The sequence below is a fragment of the Mixophyes fleayi genome, chromosome 4 (genome assembly GCF_038048845.1).
Source record: "Mixophyes fleayi isolate aMixFle1 chromosome 4, aMixFle1.hap1, whole genome shotgun sequence".
Taxonomy (NCBI): Eukaryota; Metazoa; Chordata; class Amphibia; order Anura; family Limnodynastidae; genus Mixophyes; species Mixophyes fleayi.
Window position 1 is genome coordinate 10,104,304 of NC_134405.1, and position 13,623 is coordinate 10,117,926.

The window sequence follows — 13,623 nt, forward strand, 5'->3', positions numbered from 1 at the left end:
ACCACTGCTGCCAAAACATACATACTGCACCCCAGCACTGCCTGCCAGTACATGCATACATACTGCACCCTACCACTGCCTGTGAGAACATATATACATACTCCACTCTACACTGCCTGTCAGTACATGCATACATACATACATCCTCCTCCCACCACTGCCTGTCAGTACATGCATACATACTGCACCCCACCTGCCTTCCAGTACATGCATACATACTGCACCCCACACCTGCCTTCCAGTACATGCATACATACTGCACCCCACTACTGCCGGCCAGTACATGCATACATACTGCACCCCACCACTTCTGCCAGTACATGCATACATACTGCACCCACCACTGTCTGCCAGTACATGGTCCACGCGCCATTCCCATCCTCTCCCGGGGCTACACCTCACCCTCTTGCTCCCGCTCTCCCCAGCACTCTGCCCACCTTGCCAACCTCATCCCTATCTCTCCTCTTCCCTCCTTCCCCCTTCTCCTGTGCCCTGTGGAATGCCAGATCCGTCCGCAACAAACTCACCGCCATCCATGATCGCTTCTTGTCCAACTCTTAACTTCTTGCCATTACGGAAACCTGTCTCTCCGACTCTGATACTGCCTCCCCCGTCGCCCTCTAATATGGTGGCCTCTCCTTTACCCACTTCACCAGACCCGGAGCCTGTCCAGGCGGTGGTGTGGGCTTCCTCCTCTCCCCCGCCTGGACTTTTCGTGTCATCCCCCTGAACCCTCCCTTTCCTTCTCCTCTTTTGAAGCCCACATCTATCCGTCTCTTCGACCCCATCCACCTCTGTGTCACTGTCATCTACCGCCCCCCTGGGTCCCACCTCTCTCTTCATCGACAACTTCGCCACCTGGCTTCCTCACCACCTCTCCTCTGACCTCCCCTCCATCATCCTCGGCGACTTTAACTTCCCTATCGACAACCCCACTGACCCTGCGTCCATTAAACTGCTCACACTCTCCTCCTCCCTTGGCCTCACACAATGGACCTCCTCCTCTACCCACTGCCTTGGTCACTCCCTCGACCTAGTCTTCTCCTACCTCTGTAATCTCTCTGACTTCTCCATCTCTCCCTTTCCTCTATCCGACCACCACCTTCTTTCTTTCTCTCTCTCCTCCTCTCCTGCTTCCCACCCCATGCCCACTCTACTCACTCCAGGCGCAACCTTGACGCCCTCGATCCTGCTACTCTGTCCTCTACTCTTGACACTCTCCTGTCTCCCCTTTCCTCCCAGGCCTGCCCCAACCTGGCAGTCTCCTTCTACAACCACACCCTCACCTCCGCTCTTGATGCCATCGCCCCGGCCCACTCTGTCAAACCCCGTTGCTCCAAACCCCAACCTTGGCACTCCTAATTCACCCGCTTCCTCCAAAAATGCTCCCGTATGGCTGAACGACACTGGAGAAATTCCTGCTCCCTGGCTGATTTTCTCCACTTCAAGTTCATCCTCTCTTCCTATAGCTCTGCTCTCTCTCTCGCCAAACAATCTTTCTTAAATCCCTATCTCCTCCCAGTCCTCCAACCCCTGCCGCCTCTTCGGCCACCTTCAACATCCTCCTGTTGTCGTCCCCCGCCCCTCCTCTCCCCTCCTCCCTGACCGCCACTGACTTTGCCTCCTTATTCTCCTCTAAAATCGAGGCCATCCATCTCAAATCTCCTCCTCCCCTCGCCTCTCCACCTACCTCTCTGATCACTCCCTCCTCGATCCTCTCCAATCTGGCTTCCGCCCCTCCACTCCACTGAAACTGCCCTGGCCATAGTCACCAACGATCTCCTCTCTGCCAAAGCTAGGGGGCCACTTCTCCCTTCTCATTCTCTTGGATCTCTCAGCGGCCTTCGACACCGTTGACCACCTGCTCTTGCTCCACACCCTTCAATCCTTTGGCCTCTCCGGCTCCGCCCTGTCCTGGTTCACCTCTTACCTTGCTGACCGTACCTTCTCCACCTCTGGATCTATCTCCCCCACTCCTCCTCCCTTCCAGTAGGGGTCCCCCAATCCTCTGTTCTCTGACCCCTACTATTCTCTCTTTACACCTCTTCCCTGGGTGTACTCATCAGCTCCTTTGGTCTCAAGTACCACCTTTATGCGGATGACACCCAACTTTACCTTTCCTCTCCCGATCTCTCTCCCTCCCTCCTCTCCAGGGTGTCCGCCTGCCTCTCCGCCATCTCCTCCTGGATGTCCTCTAGATTCCTTCAAACTTAATCTCACTAAAACCGAACTTATTGTCTTTCCCCCGCTCACTCCCCCTCCCCTTCCGACCTTTCTATCACCGTTCTCAACTCCTCTATTTCCCCTGTTTCTCAACTTCGCTGCCTCGGCGTCACCCTGGACGCCTCTCTCTCCTTTGCCCCTCATATCCTCTCTCTCGCTAATTCCTGCCGCTTCCAGCTGCGCAACATCGCACGCATTCGGCCCTTCCTCTCCCAAGATGCCACTAAAGCTCTTGTCCACTCTCTTATTATCTCCCGCTTGGACTACTGTAACCTCCTCCTTACTGGCCTCCCCCGCTTTCATCTCGCTCCCCTTCGCTCCGTACTCAATGCTGCCGCTCGGCTCATTTTCCTTTCTCGCCGCTCCTCTTCTGTCTTCCCCTCTACCAATCCCTCCACGGCTCCCCATCCCCTACAGAATCATGTTCAAGTTCCTCACTCTTACTTTCAAGGCCCTCTCCAACTCCACTGCTCCCTACATCTCCAACCTAATCCCCATTCACGCTCAATCCCGCCCTCTGCGTTCGGCTAACGACCACCGCCTCTCTTCCCCCCTGGTTACCTCCTCCCATGCTCGCATCCAAGACTTCTCCTGCGCTGCCCCCCTCCACTGGAACCATCAGAACTTCCCCCAACTTGTCCAGCTTCAAACGGGTCTTAAAAACCCACCTCTTCCTTAAAGCCCTCCAGTCCCCCACCTAATTGACCTCCTCCCAGTCTCCCCCTACCCCCCTCCCACTCCTGCCCTCTTCCTCCCTCCTTTTCATTCTCCTCTCCCCCCCTCTCCGTCTCTGCCTCCGTTCTCCCCATTCCCTCCTCCTACCATTGCATCTCTGTCCGTCCTACCCTCCCCTTAGATTGTACGCTCCTTTGAGCAGGGCCTCCTCTCCTTCTGTTCTCCACCACCTTAACTCTGCTCTCCAGCTCCTTGTCTCTTCCGTGAGGTCCTCCTGCCCTTCTACCCCTCTCTCTACCCCGCTGGGGGCTCTCACCTCTCATCTAGCTGTACATTGAGCTTCTGAGTTACTGTGCTTTTTGGTAACTGTACCGTGCTGTCTCACCCTGTATCGTGTTTCTGTCTGTCCCTGTACGGCGCTACGGATACCTAGTGGCGCCCTATAAATAAAAATGAATAGTAATAATAATACATGCATACATACAGCACCCCATCACTGCATGCCAGTACATGCATACATAATGTACCCCACCACTGCCTGCCAGAACATGCATACATACTGCACCCCACCCCTGCCTGCTAGATCATATATACATACTGCACCCTACCACTGCCCGTGACAACATGCATACATACTGCACCCTACCACTGCCTGTGAGAACATGCATGCATTCTTCACCCAACCACTGCTTTCCAGATCATACATACATACATACATACATACATACATAATGCACCCCACCACTGCCTGCTAGATCATACATACAAACGGCACTCTACCACTGCCTGCCAGAACATACATACTGCACCCCACCACTGCCTGCCAGATCTTACATACATACAGCACCCCACCACTGCCTGCCAGAACATGCATACCTATTGCACCCTACCACTGCCTGTGAGAACATACATAGATACTGCACCCTACCACTGCCTGTGAGAACATGCATACATACTGCACCCTACCACTGCCTGTGAGAACATGCATACATACTGCACCCTACCACTGCCTGTGAGAACATGCATGCATACTGTACGACACCACTGCCTGCCAGATCATATACATACATACTGCACCCCACCACTGCCTACCAGAACATACATACATACTGCACCCCACCACTAGCTGCCAGAACCTACATGCATACTGCACCCCACCGCTGCCTGCCAGAACATACATACATAATGCACGCCACAGCTGCCTGCCAGAACATACATACATACATACTGCACCCCACCACTAGCTGCCAGAACCTACATGCATACTGCACCCCACCGCTGCCTGCCAGAACATACATGCATACTGCACCCCACCGCTGCCTGCCAGAACATACATACATACTGCACGCCACAGCTGCCTGCCAGAACATACATACATATTGCACCCCACCGCTGCCTACCAGAACATACATACATACTGCACCCCACCACCGCCTGCCAGATAATACATACATACTGCACCACTCAGTGTGGCACATTAGACAAAGTTGTGGGAATACAGGGTTAGCATGTGATGAAAAGCTCATGGGCATATTTAGGTGACCTTTAAAGAAAAGCTGGTAAGAATGGGGTGCCATGTGAGAGAGACTGGTACACAGGCGGTGTCGAGAGAAAAAACTGGTGCACTTGGTAGTGACGTGTGCATGTGATCACACAGCTGGTGGGCAGTGGGGTATGAGTGAGAGAAAGCCATGCACTGAAATGGAGGGTGCTAGGCTTAGAGGAAATCTGAGGAAAAATTACTTTACCAAAATGGTAGTGGATAGGTGGGATAGGCACCCAACAGAGGTGATAGAGGTAATAATAATTATAATATAATAGAGCAACTTAATATTAGGGATTAAAAAATAGAGGAAACTAGATGGCCCAAATGATTCTTATCGGATGCCAATTTTCTGTGTTCATGTTTCTGAATTTGATTTCATACATATTTTAACTTTACAAAAAGCTCTGAAATTTCATAGACCAAAAACCTTACTGTTTAACATTTACAAATAAGGTTTCTTACACGTACACACCATTTAAAATGTAAGGAAACAATTGAAACTCTTTCACTCGAATTCCAAAAAACAATGAAATTACGACAATTAAGGCAGAAACCTTAATGGACGTGTTCGTTGCGCAATACAGCCATGGTATGTCATCACATCCTGCGGTTAGCTGCAGATTCAGCACTATCATGGAGTCAGATTGCTGTCACTCACACAATACAGCCATGGTATGTCATCACATCCTGCGGTTAGCTGCATATTCAGCACAGTTATGGAGTGAGATTGCTGTTACTCACACAATGATGGAGCTGCTAATTCACAGATTTGTTTGTTTGTGTGTGTGTGTGTGTGTGTGTGTGTGTATATATATATATTTATATTTATATATTATTTATTTATTCTTTCCGACACCCCTGCACTGATTGGGATGAAACCAACGTGAGGTGGTCCAGTTGGATCCTGAAAGAAACAAACACAAAAAGAGTTCCCCCAGCACACTGCTATAGCCAGCAACAGATCTGCTATTTCTACTGTAGATAAAAATGCAAAAGTCTCAGTTGCACACATTTGCAAATGTATGTTTAAGCCATCCGCCACTCCACGGCGCTTTTGCTAATATAGGGTAGTCCTAACTCTAAACAATGAGAGTCCCATATATTTGGGCCACACATATGTGTTTTTAAATTGAGAGCCAACTTACCAAAGAGGCACCTGCTATAGCCTATAAATTGATTGAGCAACTTTCATTTCTTTATTTGTCTGAGAGGCATGTTGGTGTCAGTAGCTGAGGGGGAGTGCTGACATTGGATTGCTATTTGGAGGTTTCTGGGGTACCTCTTTGGTAAGTTAGCTCTCAATTTAAAAACACATATGTATGGCCCAAATATATGGGACTCTCATTGTTTAGAGTTAGGACCACCCTATTAGCAAAATCACCGTGGAGTAGTGGGTGGCTTAAACATACATTTGCAAATGTGTGTAACTGAGACTTTTGCATTTTTATCTACAGTAGAAATAGCAGATCTGTTGCTGGCTATAGCAGTGTGCTGGGGGAACTCTTTTTGTGTTTGTTCTTTTTAGGATAACCCCACCCTTTCACGCACCTGCTATAGCCTATAAATTGATTGAGCAACTTTCATTTCTTTACCAGTTGGATCCTGGCCAGGTATTAGTGGAGGGTTAGGGTCTGTGACTGGATCACTTTTAAATAACTTATTGAGTAAATATATTTAAATTATTAGAGCAGTGCGTCAATTTATATCATCGCAAAATGTACTGATTTTGATGTTGTGTCATCTTTGTGTATTAAAAATGTACTGATGCAGTAGCCATGCTGGAGGAAATATGTTTGTGTAAGAAATGAGGAAAGGAAATCCTAAATTAAGTTAATTAATTGTTTTCATCTCAGAAGTGACAAACACCTGCTTTGACCTGAAAGTGCGGCAGGAGGTCATTACCTCTTAGCATGTCTAGTTAGGGAGACAGGAAACTTCCTGAGGTTGTTCTGAAAGTTAAATTGTGTTAGATGCAAGATTAGATTACATCCTGATGTTAAATATCTGATGTAATATCTCAGTCTTTGCGAAGCCATCTAGTATCAGGGGGCGGTATTACCCCCCAATAACGTGCGTCAGAATGTGTATAAAAGGGGCACTGTCTTACCCTGTAATGTATAATTTTCTATATGACTTCTGGATGATCACTAGTACCACAAACTGGTGTGTAAAAGTCCTCGTCAGGACTCTTGAGCAGCAGTCCTGATCCATAGTAAGCGGTCAGGAGGTACCAGCCAGCCCACAGCAAAGAGGCATTACAGCAGCTATACCAGCTACCCCAGAAGTAGACAGTTATGGGTGCCGAAAAGGAGACCGGTGGTGGCAGCCGAATTTGCCTACAACTATTGCGCAGTTGACATTCGCAGGTAGTGTGTGTCTGGTGGCAAGGTGACACCAGACAACATTCAATTACTGATGATGAAAAGGAAACCAAGATAAGCAGGAATAACATCCCTCCATTCCTCCTTTCCCCTACAGACCGGGTGGCAAAGTAAGTCCATCCGGTCACAGGGTCCTGTTCGGACCTCCAGTCAGTGTACTCTTGGCAGAATTTGACCCAAGGAGCCTGTTCCGGCCTTCCACTAGATGGATTTGAATGAAAACTTCACATACTGGTAACACAGGATCCCTGAAGACATACTAGGGAGTTGAGGTCCTGGTCGGACCTCCCATTGGTGTACACTGGCCAGAACTTTGACCCAGGGAGCCTGTCCCGGGCTTCCACTGGATGGATTTGGATGACATTTAATATAAAAACAAAAACGACACTGGGCAGCCACATCATGGGTGTGTTGGAAGAGCTCCTAAGCTGCTAATTATTTTTAAAATGTTGACAGTTACATCCAACTAATTAATAACTTTAGAACTTGAGGATTTAAACCCAGGCAAGGCCGGGGACTTCAGCTAATATGTGTATATATATTTATTCATTTTTATTTTAATCATATTGGCATCAGAGTTACGACTGGTATTTAGAACAGGTATTTCTGCAGACAAAAGGTCCATTTGTTGATTTATCAGGATTAGGTATATGGGGAGTGATGCTGATAGCAGGAAATACTATGTCAAATGCCTGCTCTGGCCAAAGGCCCAGCAGGGGTTCGTTACTGTGTGGCCTTTTTGTCCAGAGTGTTCAAACCTTTCTGAACATTGTAAACAGCATTTGACGCAGGACAACACAGCGTCTAAAGAATTTCATAGATAAATGTAAATATTGTTGGCTTTGCAAAACATGTAAATCCATGTTTGTGTAAACACACTGCATCCTGATTCTAAAAATAGTCTGTGTCCAAACTGTATAAAAGTCACTGGCTTGTATTAAAAAGTTGTTCTTTTGATTTCATCTGACTTGAGTGAGCAATGGTACCTTCAACCAGTGTGAGAGCAAATAAACATCTTGCTTCAAAGACCTGCTTGAAAACATCTTTAATATTGCTGTATTCCTGTGACCTACAGATTAGACCCTAAATCTAATCCGTTCTCCAGCTGTTTCTGAGGTTGGACCCAGCTTTTTTCAGTACCACCGCTCTGCTTGTTACCCTGCAGCTCTGGTCAGTGTGATTAGGCCAGGGGAAATCCATCCACAGCATCCCTGATCCATAGTAGGAGGTCGGGACTACCGGCCCAGGTACACCAGCAACGAGGTACGCTAGCAGCGTCAGTTACCCAGAAGAAACACGGTTCTGGATGCCGGTGTAGGAGTCGAGTGGTTGCAGCATTTGTAAGTCCCTCCTACTGCGGCAAGAGGGCGCATTTCAGATAACGAATGGGAACGGTGGCAAAGTAATCCCAGCTGGTTCCCAGTAACAAGAGACAGGGTGGCTTAGGCGGTCCATCCTGCCACAGTGCATAGAAAAAAAGGTCAGTACATTCCCCACCACACTGTTGAAAGTTAGGAGGGGTAAAGGGGGAGGAGGGTCATGAGGCTTTATTGAAAAACAGACATGTATAGGAAGAAGGGTAGGAAGGAGAAAATGTCAGTCCTCATTTTCTTCCTCAGGACTGTCCTTGATGGAATAGACTCTTAGCAGACTGCAGATCAGCCTGTGACAGTCCTGGATAGTCTTCTGCTTTTTCAAAATAAGGCGATTCCTGGCAAGCCATAAAGTGTACTTAACACTGTTCATATATCGTCAGTCCTCCATGATTGCCCTATATGAGTCGGTAGCAGAAATAGTCCATAAAGTACTGACTTGTACGATTGGCAGTTCCTGGACACACTGGGCCGGATTCATTAAGTTTACTCATGCAGTGTCGGACTGGGGCATGAAGGGCCCACCAGGGGCTGCAACGCCAGGGGCCCACCAGAAGTGGTGTGACCAGCCATCAAAGAGGCGGAACCAGAAACTAGAGGGGGAGTGATCAGCCCACAAAGGACAGCTAGCACCCTAGTGTAGTATAAAAAGAATGCAGTGTGTACATAAAGAGTACACAGCCTTGACCAGCCCCATAGATTGGGCAGAACAGTCACCAAAAAAAGAAAAAAAACAAACAAACAGGATTTTCCCACTAGACTCATTTGACAGACTGTCCTACCTGTTCTTGTCACCACCTGTGGCTGCTGGTTTCTTTAGTTGCGGCTTGTCTGAATCCTGGAATTTTGGGTGCCCTATCTGGAAAAAAATGGGTACATTTAGAAAATTCCAACCAGTCCCGATCTTAAATCAATAGGACCCACAATTAATACTTAAGCCTTCCTAAAGCCCCAACATTAAAGTAATAGCATTCCCATTTAATAAATTAACATAGTTCCCTCCCTTCAGACAACCCCAGCAATAAATTAATAGCATTTATGTATAATAAATATACCCATTTCCCTCAACCGTTGCTGCCATTAAATAATTCATATTCACATTTAATAAATAGACCTCATGCTCCTCAAACTCAGCCCCACATTCAATTAATAGTCCCCAAACCACCTCATTTTAAATTAATAGTCCCCACTATAAAATTAAATTGCCGCATCACTCCACAAACAAAATAGCACCCATTAGTTAGCCACCAGCTACCACACACACATTACATTGCCACAAGCCCGCTGTGCCATCATACACACATTACTGTGCCCCTTCATCACCATGCTCACCATGCTGTGCCTCCTTATGATCAAACTGCACCCTCCATGCTGCTTTTGCTCCCCCCTTCTCCTGGCCCCCCATCATCACCCTGTGTCATGCTGCTCTGCCCCCCCCATTCACACTCTGCCATGCTGTGCTCTGCCCCCCCATTCACACTCTGCCATGCTGTGCTCTGCCTTCCCCCATTCACACTCTGCCATGCTGTGCTCTGCCCCCCCCCATTCACACTCTGCTATGCTGTGCTCTGCCCCCCCCATTCACACTCTGCCATGCTGTGCTCTGCCCCCCCATTCACACTCTGCCATACTGCTCTGCCCCCCCCATTCACACTCTGCCATGCTGTGCTCTGCCCCCCCCCCATTCACACTCAGCCATGCTGCTCTGCCCCCCCCATTCAAACTCTGCCATGCTGCCATGGCAGTTCACATGCCCTTATTGCCCCTCATCTTTCATGCCACTTTGTTTCTCTCCCCTCTTCCCCAAAATGACATGCTGCGCGCTTTACTGAATTTTACTGACCTTGTCAGAAATGGCTTCTGCTGCTCCTGTATTGTTCATGTAGCTCCTCTGGGCGGCAGGAGCCAAGACCTCTCCAACTGCAGGCGGTTCTTCTTTCCAGATGAGTCATGTGACATGTCTCATCTGCCAATGACTGTGTCTGTACAGCGCATGTGCAGAGAGCCACAGTCGCATCTGGGCTCTCTCCACTTCAATCACCAGGCTGTCACCGGCAGTGCCGTAACTAGACATTTTGGTGCCCTGGGCGAGACAGGGCACCGGCACCCCCCATCTAAGTGGGAGGGGCATTTGACAAGTGGGTGTGGAAAACCTAATGTGTGGGTGTGGCTAGCACTTTACTGAAAGAAATTATATATATATATATATATATACACACACACACACACACACACACACACACACACACACACACACACACACACACAAAAAACCCATTAAACCCTGTCATTGTGTGTTATATAAAAGAATTTGACCTACTGCTCCTCTTTTTTTGTGTGTCCCAGCGGTGGAACTAGTTAGGTCATGTTTTGTAGCTCACATATGTTCTACGATAGAATAAATACAATTAAATATAAATAAAAATAATAAATTATATATATATATAATTTAGGAGCAGGAGGTTCATTACAGGGCCATGAGATAGGTGTTGTAGGAAGTCTCTCTTGCACTACTCTGTGCCACACTCACCATGCAGGGTCATGAGCTGGTTCAGCAGCACTAGAATACATTGGTCCTTTGGAGACTGATCATTACTTCTTAAACCATCTCCTCCTGTTTCCAAATCAGGGCACGTTATCAATTAATTAAAACACTAAATACTTTGCCTGTCAACCAAATAGGGAAGCTATGAAGCATTTTTGTCACATGCACATGACAAAAACAAAACTGCCATGTTAAAGATCTCCAAACATCTGCAATTGTCATCTTATTAAGTGTTTGCTTCACCATACTTAGTGCATATTTTACGGACTTCCAGACGCAAATGACTATAAAGCACAAATTAAAACAAACAAAATAAAATACTAGAATTAAATAAGACTGGCGGTCAGGAGATGGGGATTTCTGAAAAAGAGGAACTGTTCTTCCCATGGATGTGTCATTGTGTTTGCATGCTATGATGGCTTATATAAACATAAACCGTTGTCTTTTTGTCTGGAAGCAATCCTCTCCAATCTACCACATTTAGTTACTCTACGTCTAAAGCTAGGTACACACTACAAGAAAAACAGACAGAAGAGAAGAAAACAGCCCCGATCAGCATGCCGATACCTGTGTACACACTAGAATGATTTACCTTCAGATCTGTGTGTCTCTGATACATCATACTTGCCAACTTTTCCTCATTGGCTTCAGGGAGATCCCAGGGGAGGTGGGCGTGCGTGGGGCGGGGCCTGACGAAGTTCATCATTTTGACCACGCCCCCTAAACGATTGCCATAATTTGGCCAATTACATCAGGGGGCGGGGCTAAAATGACGCAATATTTGCGTCATTAAGCCCCGCCACTTATCTATTGCGTGGGCGAGAATCGGGAGGTTGCCCTGCTCTCCCGGGAGGTCTCCCAGAAATGCGGGAGTCTCCCGGACATTCTGGGAGAGTAGGCAACTATGCTTAAAGAAAAGCAGCTAATAAATCTCTAGAGACTGAAGTGTCTTTTACATTTCTGTCTCCATTACTGAAGTCATGTTGTCTTACCTGTCAGCCTTTGATTAAATCCCGGTCTCCATGAATATGGCCACCTCCATAAGCATCAATACATGGGCATAGGACACAATTTCTTAACTGTGTCATCATGCCACAGATAGCGACGCCAATCACGTCTTGTACTGGCTCAGCATCAGGGAGAATGCCAGACTCTTCAGGGAGTGAGGGAGATCACCCCTATTTCAGGGAGTCTCCCTGACATTCAGGGAGAGTTGGCAAGTATGTGATACATGTGACAGGATCCGTGGCTGAAGCAACATGCCGGCAGCACCAGCACTCTGTGCTGTCCCGTGTGTCTCTGTAATAAATCTCCTGCTGTTATGCACTTTGAAGTCATCATCATCATCATCATTTATTTATATAGTGCCACTAATTCTGCAGCGCTGTACAGAGAACTCATTCACATCAGTCCCTGCCCCATTGGAGCTTACAGTCTCAATTCCCTAATATAGACACACTCTCACACACAGACAGAGACAGACAGAGAGGGAGAAGTCATGCAAACTCAGGGGTGAAGGGTCTGCACTGAAGTCCCGGCTTTCTGTAGTTTGTTACGCTGTCAAGCAACTTTCTAGTTCCGTCGGGTTAGCTGCAGCAGTGAAGGATTTACTTTGTATCACTAAGTAATCTTGGCTGTGACAAAGCAGGAGCAGGAGGTTCATTAAAGGGCCATGAGATAGGTGTTGTAGGAAGTCTCTCTTTCACTACTCTGTGCCACACTCACCATGCAGGGTCATGTGACTAAGCTTACTAACAGGAAGTTCGGCATTTGGAACGCAAATGCGTTCCAAATGCCTTCCACATGCCTTCCACTGCACTGCTTTTGATGCCGGGAATGAATTGTAACATCCCGGATACAATGTAGGGGAGCTGGATTAGAGCCGTAGTTTCTTCTGGGCACAGAGGCAGGTATCGGGCGGCTGCGCCCTGGCAGTCGCACCGCCCGCACCGCCGTCGTTACGGCTCTGGTAACCGGTGAATTTAGAGAACGGACCTAGCGGGGGTGTGGCTAACGGACAAAGCGGGGGGCGTAGCTAACCAGCGTAGGGGCCTACCAGTGGATTGTCCGTCTCACCGGCAGGTCAGTCCGACGCTGTACTCATGGACAAAACCATGTTACAATAATAGGGGTGCCACTTATTTTATTATTTTGCACATAAGTTAAATACTGGCAATGTTTTCATGTAACACACAAATACTTGATAGCTTTAGTTTTACACTAAATTTCAAGTTGATCTAGGCCATGCCTGATCTATCACATTTATAATTTACCCCCCCTCAAATGCAACATGGTTTTGTCAAGATGCAAAGTTATTCCTTTTTTTTTTTTTTTTTTTGCTTTACGTTCCTTAATGAATCTGTCAAACTGTCTCTAAGTGCATGTTCTTGCCAACAATGCCTTTGCAGAGATGCAATCCTGAAAGAGATACTTAGATGTTTCCTCATGGATATGCACAGGATCCTGGAGTGCATAAATGTCCTGGGGGGCAGCACCCCCCCCCCCCCTCCCCTATATAGACATCCATGACAGGTCTTTGTGTCTCTTAATGAACCCTTTGAAGCCCACATTCTCCCAGACAAACTTTGAACTTAGTAATGTTTATTCCTCATTTACAAGTCAAGGAGCTTTAGGTGAGAGGCCTGGAGACAAATAGTCTGAGAATAAGTTGTGGACATCCCGGGAACTATTGAAGAGAGATGGAGAGGAATGACTATACATAGGCAGTATCAGCCCAGTGTTAGTGAGTTGGTGGCTGGAGATCTGGAAGGATGGAATAGTAAGAAAAATCAGGGGGTAAATGTATCAAGCTCCAAATTTTGCCATGCTGTGCTCTGCCTTCCCCCATTCACACTCTGCCATGCTGTGCTCTGCCTTCCC